Raw genomic sequence first — 10,635 nt, 5'->3', positions numbered from 1 at the left:
ATGATTATGTTTCCCTAATTGACACAACCCACACAAAAAATTATATAATTAGACAAACTGGAAATAAGTTGTTGTATATTGAAACACTAAGATGACCCAACTGAGCATGAAGGAGAGACCGAGAATCCACAATTGTGCCAACATGAACAGATGGTCATAAATGACAAAGACCTTGAGACTCACATTTAGTATCAATCATTTGTATAAACTTTGGTCTAGTAAACAAACAAGATTTTTAGTAAAAGAAACAACACAATGAAGGAAATGGGTGAGACGATTGATGAATAATAAGATAAATGATGACTTAGGGAAAAAAAACATTATTAATGGACAAAGAAGGAAAAAGATTAATAGTGGCAACACCAAGGGATAAGACCTTAGATCCATCATCCACGATGGCTAAAGGTAAAAATTTGTAGAAGATATAAAAGAAAACACAAATTTGTTACTCAAAATATGATCGATGGAACCTAAGCCAAGAATTTAGGGTCTAAATGAAGTATAGTGATTTAGTTCCAACAAAATATGTACATGTGTGTAATAGAAGAAGTGAAACTAAGTTTTTGACGATCCTTATACCATTTAAGAAATTCGTATAGAATAGAGTGTCCTGTGATATGATGTGAACTAGAATCCACATTAGATGGTTGTTAGAGAGGATAAGTTGGGATCATTGGAGGAGATTGATGAGGATGATCATGTAAGGCATAACACGTATCAACCTTATATAACTAAGCTTATGACACCCTTTGCTTAGCTTATGATAGTGATTACGCTCACTACATTAAGATACCAAAGAAAATGAAATATCATCAGCGGAAGCAGGAAAATCAACAATCAATTTACTTGGTACAGACTAAAGGGTGAACAAGTAGAAGCAAAATTAGGGACAACAAGGACCCTAAAATATAATCATGAAAACGGTAATAGTCATAAGAAAATCCATGTAAACATAATAATATAAAACACTTTAATTGTTGCTTTAGTTCTTGAGAAGGAGTAGAGGTAGGAGGTAATATATTATTAAAGTCAAGAATGAGAGAATGAATTTTACCCATATATTCATCTATTAAGCCATGACGTTTGAGAGCAATAACATTAATAAGATTGTGACAAACACCATAGAGACATTAAGTGTCATTGATGTATAACAATTTTTCTTATTCTCAAACTTCTGAACATGTTCCATAGTTACAACACAATAGTTTCAAAAATGAGTGCATAATAGATTTAAGAACCATGCATAATTGAGCATCAATTTTCAACCAACAAGAAGGTTCACTAGCATATATAGAAATCACACTCTCAGTGAGATGATAACATACCCTTAACTCTTAAGCAAAAGTTTATTGTTTGAAGTCCATGTCTCATATTTAGTGTCATCTAATTTGTCAATGGCTATAAGCTCATTAACATATTTAGTGTAGAATGATAGATCAAACTAAGTGGTAACAATAGGGGCAACACCATAGGTAGAAGTCGGCTAGGCCATAAATGAAGAGGGGAGAGAGAAACCCTAAAAATATAAAGTTCTCCAATCAAGTAAACAATTACAAATTCAGAACTAAAAGGGAATGGTAATGTTGTTACATTTCGATATTGTTACATTTCCATGTTCTTCCTTTCTGCTTCCACTTGAATCCTTTTCCTCTATTTTTCAATTCAAAATAAGTCTTGTACATATCAGAAAATGTTTCTTTCTTCCACAGCTTTCCCTATATATACATCATACTTGTAACATCAAGTTACATTAAAAATTTTATCAACAACTTTCTAAAATTGTAAGTTATTGTTAAATATACTATCCACATACCAAAAAATAAATGGCCACACTTAGTGGGTGGACTTATATAGCTCAGCATGGGCAAGCAACACCCCCCCTCCCCTTTCATTTTTTAAAATTATTACCAAATATCTGGAAAACAAAAATTTGCCTAAATCCCCTTAGTTTGCACCTTCCCCCTTAATTTTGCTCTGGTTATTTCTTTAAAAGCTTGCTTGATATTAATACTTGAATAATCTCTAATTATAAAAGAATCATTTATTACTCTTAATTGTTCTCACTTACTTAGGATGGTTAATTTACCAAAAGGGATTAATTTTGTTTTGTTTTTTATATTACCATTATGGGTCTTCTTTTTAAAAAGTTACTGATATGGGTTAAGTCGTACTTGGTTGCACGACTTCATTTTAAAAGCGCTAATGTAATTGGAGACTTCAATCTTAAAAACACTAAAGTCGTAATTAGCATTGATGACTTCAATATGAAGAAGTCTCCAATAGCATTTCGTGCATACTATGCACGACTTAACTTATATCCGTATAATTATTTAAAAAACGGAACCAAATTGATAATATAAAAAAGAAATTAACCCCTATTAATAAGTTAACCTAATTAAGGTATTAAATCCGTCACTGACCTCGTTCAAGTACATGATTACAAACAATTGATATACAATGCATTGTCTTAGTGACCAATAGATGAGTTCAAATTTTGAGAAGTGTGAAACACAGCTAAGAGAACGGTCTATCCAAGGTACAACGTTTGATTGAGTTGGAGATGATTGCGGTGCGGAATCTTGTTCGATCCCTTAGTCAAGTTATAGATGTGGTCACTAGTGCAGAATTCCCATTTTACCTCGCCTTATATGCCTCGGTTGGCCAAAAACTGAAGCATATAATGGCGCGGTGACATTTTTGCAATTAGAGCCAAGTTTTAGGCCTCGGTTCTCCAAATACTCGAAGCCAAAGAGCGGTATAGGTCCCGGTTCGCTCAAAACCGGTGCCAAAGAGGGGTATAGGCCTCGGTCCAGTAGGACCCGAAGCCAAAAAGTGGCTGGAAGTCAGGGGTATAGGCCTCGGTCCAAGGAGACCCGGTGCCAAAAGAGGGTCAATGGCTTCAGTTCCTCTAACAACCGAAGCCATAGGATTTATTTAGGGTTCAAAATTCACAAAGCCTTCTTCCTCCCTGCGCCGCCTCTGCAATTCCACTTTCTCTCTCTCCGCGAAGCCCTTCCTTCACTTTCCCTTTCTTCCTCCTTCACCGTCCGCATCCCGCGCCGCCACGCGGATGGCATGGTGGTGGTCACGGACACGGGTGCAGGCAATGGATCTGTGTTTGCTCTCGCTGATGCAATGGAGGTGTTGGTCGCAGTTGCAGATCTGCACAGCGTTGAGGATCGTTCGAATCTGGCTCGCGTGCGGTTGCAGGTCCAGACAGTGTTGTTGCTGTTGCGGAACGCAGGCTGCTGTTGCGATGCCAGAACTCGCGGTCACGGTGGTGCTGCTGAGCGTGACGCGGTGGCTTCCATGGAGGTTGGCCGTGGTTATGGTTCGTTGCAGGTGGCGTGGTGGCTGACAGCGAACATATGCAGATCTGGTTCGCTCATGGCGAGGAAGATGGTGGTGGCTGCTGCGTTTCGTCGGCGACGCGTTACGGAACACTATGGCTTCGGTTCATTTAGAACCGAGGCATAAAAGGAACTTTATGGCTTCGGGTAACGACCGAGGCCAAAAGGGGTGCCTTTAGGTCTCGTCCCAATATGTCTCGGTTGCAGACCCGAGGCAAAATGAGGAAAATAACCGGGGCAAAAAGCCCTTAGTGCACTAGTGGGTTTTTCTTAGGATTTCATTATTTTCAAGCACATCAAAGAAGGATCCAACACTATCATCGATAAGATGGAATATTAACATGAGCAATTTTTTTGTTGTTGTCGATTTGATAACGTAATATTTTTACAAATTAATTTATACATTTTTTTTGTAATGTTATAATGTAGATTTAGTAGTAAAATAAATGATGAAATTATTTATCTTGTGTAAATTTAACTGATATTATTGATTAAAGTGTATTTTTATTTCCTATGATAATGAGTATAAAATAACATTTTTAGTTTATCACAAACAAACATGAGTTTTATATTTAAAGAAAAAAATAAAAAGTTTTATATTTTAGGTTTAATAGTTATATTACATTCAACTTACATTTAATATAAATAATAGATATTTCTTCTATCCTACTAAAAGATAAAATAATTTACCTAAAGATATTTCTTCAACTAACATAAGTTTTTTTTCAATTAGCATACAAAATTTAGATACATTTTATTTTCTTACCCACACTACAACAAAATTTTTAAATAATAACCAAATTTAAAAATTATAAATAATTAGTCAATGTAATAAATAATTTAAATATTAATTTATCAAAATAAAATTATTAATATCTAAAATATTCTCGATTATAAATAAAAAATATTTATTATAATGTCATTTGTTAAATACGAATATTTTTAATTTTGTAAATTGAAATTCAAATTAATTATTATAATGATTAATTATTTTTATTTTTAAGATTAATTACATGTATTTTTTATATAATAATTTTACATTTAATTGTTTCAATTGATCAGCAAAACCCTACATCTTGAATTCGGTGACAAAATCTTTCTTTTAGGTAACACTCAAATAAGATAACTATATAACTGTATACAGGGAGAGATTATTTTTACTTTATCATCTAATAATTTACTTTTATATTTTTTATTCAAGGTACTTATATTTTAATTAAAACATAATTTATTTCCAACATATTAACTTTTTATATTATAATAATGATTATTAAACAACACTGTTTATCACAAACAAGAATTTTATTCTTAAAGAAAATAAATAAAATATGTTTTTTATTCTTAGTATTGTAGATATAATGCATTTAAATTATATATAATAAAAATTATATTATTTAAATATACTTGAATATATTTCAAATATCCACAATTACTGTTTAGTTAGTCTTTTCTAATTTATTTTACCTTAAAATATTTGACATTTTGTAATTTTTTATTCTTTATTTTTAAATATGATTAAGTTAGTGTAAATTGATACAATGTTAATTAAAAATAAGGATATCTTTAAATTAAAAATTATTACTATTTATGCGTGGAATTATTTGTAATATATTTTTAAAAAATATAATATACATTATTTTTTAAATTAATAATTAACTTTTTGTACAAAATTTTATTAAAATAATATATTTTATATCATTTTTTATTTTGTAATTCTAAGTTTATCATTTTATTGGTAAAATTTATTGCTAAGAAAATATATTAATATACTATGAATAAAATTATTTCATACTAATTTTAAATTGTATAAATTGTTAATTCATACTAATTTTAAATTTTATAAATTATTAATTCTTAAAATTTCAAAACATATTTTAGTGTGTTTTAGTCAACTTTCTCCCCACTCATTTAAAACATGGATCGGTGAACAAAATCTTTTTTCTCTCAGGCCTTGTATATAGACTTCGTCCAACAAACTTAAATTCTATAACTTAGTGAATCACGTATGCAATACTCTTCTATAACTTTTATTCATTGATATTTAATCTTTAGGCTCTCGTTTGATCAATCATTAACTAGTTGAAATTGTAAGAAGTTGTGTAAGACCCAATATTTTTTGCCTTTATGTTTAAGGGCTGCCTCAGATCTAATTGGGCCTAAGGGCTGACCCATGAGGAGTCAAAGACCCTAAACCAGCCTAACACTCCCACTCCCATCTCACTTTCAGAATTTGCTCCATTTGTTCTAAGAGCTACAACGGTCACTCTGCTAGGGTTTGCTTTCTCGTCTCGGACAAGTTCGCTCAAAGCTCATTTTACTCAACGTAAGTTGCCCCCAACTCATATTCTTCCTTTCTTAGTGTAATCTCGAGTTGTCTCAATTAGAGTTTTCGTAGTGAAACCAATCTCAAGGTCTGTTCCACTGTTTTCCAGCCCTAAGTCTCTTCCTAGAGCTGTTGCGTTCCGTGGTTGGTGTTGGAGTACTGCACTAGCTTATTCCAGATAAGGGAAGCTAGAACCCTCCTGTTTATTTGGTGCGAAGTCTGTTATTCTATGTTGTTCGTGATTGATTGAGGTTGTATGCTACTGTGAACGCATGAGATGCTTGGTAACTTTGTTTGGGTATGAAAATATGTCTATGGCAGGGAGAAACAGTGGCGAGGTCCGACACCCTCGCCCAAGCGAGCCTGTCTCGCCTAGGCGAGACTTGCAGGAATAGGTCAGGGCTGCACTCGAGCTCTTGCTCAAGCGAAAGCTCTTATTTTGAGCGAGGCACCATCTCACTCAGGCGACAGACGCTCGCCTAAGTGACCACGCATGAGAGCCTTGACATGTTGCTCCTGTTTTATCCCAGGCGAGGAACCTCACCTTTAGGCGAGGGGTTGTCTCGCTCAGGCGAGAAAGGCTCACCTAAGCGAGCCATGCGAGAGCCTCCTAGCATTTCTGACGCGATCTCGCCTAAGCGAGAGTTCACCGCCTAAGCGAGGGCATTCCTCTCGCCTGAGCGAGGGCTTCTGGCTTGAGCGAGATTCGTTACAGGTTGCGCTGTTCTTCTTGTTTGGCTTAATGAAATGTTTGGTTTATGTTATACTCTATATAATGTATGAGGCTTGCGAAATGAGATGCATGAGATAAGTTGTGGCTACAAATTTGATTGTTGTGATTGTGTGATCTTGGCATGAGGAATAAATGGGATGGTTGGTATTAAAGTGGCATAGTATTGACATGAGATGGAATTCACAACTATGATTTGAGAATGATGGACGGGTATGGATTTACTGGGCAAATGAAAGAGGTGAAATTATAAAGAGCTGGTATAATATATAAATGTATATGCATGTTAATTCCTTGTTGATTTATTGAGTATGATATGTTTGTGTCAGTGCGTAATTCCTTAGGATCTCTAGGTGAGATCCTCAGGGTCGTACTTCAGTGGTCGTGACGTAATTCCATGGCCCCTGTTAGTGCGTGTCCATGGTGGTGCCCCATCTATATAACTTGGTAAGGATTCAAGGTAAGAATTGCATCCTGACACTCTAAGGGGCCAGTTAGTCTCACTTAGAGCGGACTGACCCCTGTGGTGAGAGTAGCAGGAGGCCTAAAACTCATTAAGAGCTAACCTTGTGTGTGAGGGAATTGATTCATTGTAACACTTGTAACACATAGCTTGAAGGTGAGCAGCTTGGGGGTGAGCAGCTCGGGGGTGAGCAAAGGTATCCATCACAAGTGCAAGCATCCGCTGAATCCGACCAGGTTATATGTATCCGGATGAGTCGAGTCGAGTTTTAGTGTATTGTTTAAGAAGTCATAATATGCTTGGTTGATATATGTATATTGGATTGTGAAGGTATATATGATTGTATTGATGATATCTTGTTGGCTCTAGCATACCCTTTCTTGTTTGAATGTCTTGTATGTTATCCTTCTACTTTTACGATGATCATCAATTTATTGATGGGAGCAGATGCGAGAGGAACTCGTGGCCAATAGGGGAGAGAGGATTCCGCTGCATAGTCCACTTGGGCTGGACTGGATGTTCCTTATTGGGCTTTTCTTTAGGGCTATGGCCCATGTATCTGTTTGACTTTTGATTTCTTTATGTTTACCTTAAACTTTAGGATTTGTTTTCCTGTGGCACCGTGGTGTGCCTTGAGTTGTAAGGAGTAAAGTCTAAAACGCCAGGATTGCGCTATTATGTTACCTTGTGCGACGTTTCCGTTAATTATGTTCATTGATTAATTGGGACATTACAAGTTGAAAATTCATATGATTTTTTTTAGAGAGAATGATTTAATGATAATCTTAAAACCTTTTAACTTAATGCAAATTTACCATACTAAGTTAAAAAGGAATTGTAATTCAATCAAATATACCAAGTGTCCACTGTAGGAGATTAGAGCACAACTTTTCATGATAATGATTGATGAAAATGAAGAAGAGAATAATTTTAATTTATGACCTTAATGAATCATGAGAATGGATGGTGAGTTTATAATAACCAATTAGCTTTCTTATTTTATAACAACCAAATTAGAAGAGGGAGTGCATGAAAAGAGAAAAAAATGAGCATCATGTGATCCTAATTAGAAGAGATACGAAACATATCCAAACATGCATTAATACGGTACTCAAATTCAACTAACCTAAGAAATTTAAAAAGGAAAACCTTGAATTTTAAATTTCACATATTATCTTCTTTTAATTTTCTGGGTTTTTTTACCATATATCTAAGCACAATTTTCGTTTAAATGTATTAAATGGACAAATTTTAAAAAATATACATAAATGAATAAATTGTGTTTTGGAAATACGACTTGAGAGTGTAATCAAACTTTCAAAGACTTCTACTTTTAATTATTCTTTTTTAGAAGTCATGTTTTTTTTTTCTTTTAAGTAAAGTCGTACATTTCCTTTGCAACTTCATTCTTTTTTTTAGTCTATTAAAAGACTTTGAAGTCTAATTGAAAGTTATAATATTCGACTAAAGAAAGGAGTCAAAAGTCAAAAGAGACATATAGAAAACATGTTGAGGTTTTAGGGTTTAGAATGTGCATGAATACATGTAAAGAAAATACAAGCATGAAATGCACTACACCAATTCTACTTCATGTAAATTCAAGAACAATGTTCCTCACTGTTTCGACTTTTTTGTGTTACTTTCACCTCACAGCCATGATTCTGCTGGGAAAGCAACTCTCACTATAATAAAACATAAGGAAACAATGATTTGCGTAAAACTTAGTAAATTGAATGAGAAAAGTGAAAGCAAAGAAAGTTGATACTTGTGTGAAAATGTTCAGACCCTTCTGAACAGATGCAGCTAGTACATAGATGTTAACAAAATTGAAATCATGATCTTCTGCATCCAAATTTGACTTCACTTCAAATTCTTTCGAGTCTTGGACTTTTCTTCAGATGGTCTTGTCCTTTCACAATGAGGTTGATCTTCCATGGCCATAGCTTCTTTTCTTTTGGCTTGACTTCTTCTGATGCTTGCCAAAATCTCACTGTCTTCCATGTTGTCCAGTGATGAAAAGAATTGCGGATTCTCTTTTCTTTCTTGTTCAAGAAACGCCCCGATAACCCTTCTCAATATGATATCAGCCGAATCTGTTGCATTTCCATGTTCTTTCATGGCTCTCGCTTCTTGTCTTTTGCTTGACTTCTTCTGATGCTCGCCAAAATCTCACTGTCTTCCATGTTGTCCAATGATGAAAAGAATTGTGGATTCTCTTTTCTTTCCTGTTCAAGAAACGCCTGGAAATTTGAATTTCCATGTTCTTTCTTTCCATTTCCACTTCCACTTGTATCTTTTTCCTCCATTTTCAATTCCACACTAAGTCTCGTAGATATCAGAATGTTTCATTCTACCCTACCTCTATGTATATATACATCATATATACTTCTAATAACACATCAAGTTACACTAAAAATAATTATCTGTAACTCTCTCATATTGTATTTTCACCAGTGCAGTAAGGGCTTTCTGCCCCGGTTATTTTCCACATTTTGTCTCGGGTTTGGAACCGAGACATATTGGGGCGAGGCCAAAAGGTACCTTTTGGCCTCGGTTATCACCCGAAGCCATATATCCAGTTTTATGCCTCGGTTGTTTCAAAACCGGTGCCATATATCCAGTTTTCTGCCTCGGGTCAGATAGGACCGAGGCCATAGGGTAAAAATATTTCTTTTATAATTATCATAGATCTAAACGAAAATCTGAAAATTTTAGAATCCACGGGTCACTCAAGATGCAAGCGACATACATGAACTGAAGCTATTCTATATTGAAATGAACTCAATAATAGATGTACAAGATCATCCAATCTAAACCCACACTTGTCAACGTTGTCTAATTGAGAGACCACAAAATCAAATTGACTCATCCCTCAACGTTCTATCTACTACTTGCAGTCCACCTCTGTCTGCTTCAGCTTTGTTCTGCAACACAAAAACAGAAGATATTAATTAACAAGTTCAAACATTGATATAACATATGACCCGTTTCAGTAATACGAAGATGCATAACATATATAAGGTTTTAATCAATCAAAGATATTTACCTGGCTCTCCGGTTCTGGAACCACACTTCGACTTGTCGAGGCTGAAGACCTAACTGCTTGGCCAAAGCTTGTTTCTGTTTCTGTAACCCCAATCGAACACGACAATATGAGTGATGATATTGAAAGTCATGATATTGATGCATGGAGGAAAATAATATTAAGAGGGAGATTATGATTACAGGATTGAGGGTGTTGTGTTGTTTGAAGCTTTCTTCAAGCAAAGCGGATTGTTCTTTGGTGAGCCTGAGTGGAGAGACGAGAGAGGCACGAGAGAGAGCGCGAGAGAGAGAAAGAGAGCGCGAGAGAGAGAGCGAGAGAGAGAGAGAGAGACACGAAATGGAGGTGCAGCACAGGGGACTCGTTCGCGTGGTGGTTGCAATGGCTGGAGGTGGTCGAAGGTGGTCGGAGGGTGTGGTGGCAGTGGGTGCAGCGGAGAGAGAGAGCGTGCGAGAGAGAGAGAGAGAGCGAGGGGAAGGAGTTGCAGAGGCGCAAGCGCGGGGAAGAAGAAGGGTTCGCGAAATTCAAACCCTAAATAAACCCTATGGCTTCGGTTGTTAGGGGAACCGAAGCCATAGACCCCCTTTTGGCACCGGGTCTACTTGGACCGAGGCCAAATAGCTAATGTCCAGCCACTTTTTGAGTTCCGGTCTTACTAGACTGAGGCCTATACCACTATTTGGCACCGGTTTTGGACGAACCGGGGCCTATACCCCTCTTTGGCTT

At 35.8% G+C, this 10,635-nt stretch overlaps 1 long non-coding RNA gene across 1 annotated transcript; it reads right to left on the bottom strand.

Annotated features, from left to right (window-relative positions):
• Positions 1-9,753: 9,753 nt before the first annotated feature.
• LOC114176881 lies at positions 9,754-10,126 on the bottom strand. The gene is made up of 3 exons (XR_003603083.1): positions 10,092-10,126; positions 9,913-9,992; positions 9,754-9,790 (listed from the first exon to the last, which is right to left on the bottom strand). It is a non-coding gene; the product is annotated as an uncharacterized LOC114176881 (long non-coding RNA).
• Positions 10,127-10,635: the final 509 nt, after the last annotated feature.

The sequence above is a fragment of the Vigna unguiculata genome, chromosome 3, assembly GCF_004118075.2.
Source record: "Vigna unguiculata cultivar IT97K-499-35 chromosome 3, ASM411807v1, whole genome shotgun sequence".
NCBI lineage: Eukaryota > Viridiplantae > Streptophyta > Magnoliopsida > Fabales > Fabaceae > Vigna > Vigna unguiculata.
This window is presented reverse-complemented; position numbering and strand designations above follow the sequence as displayed.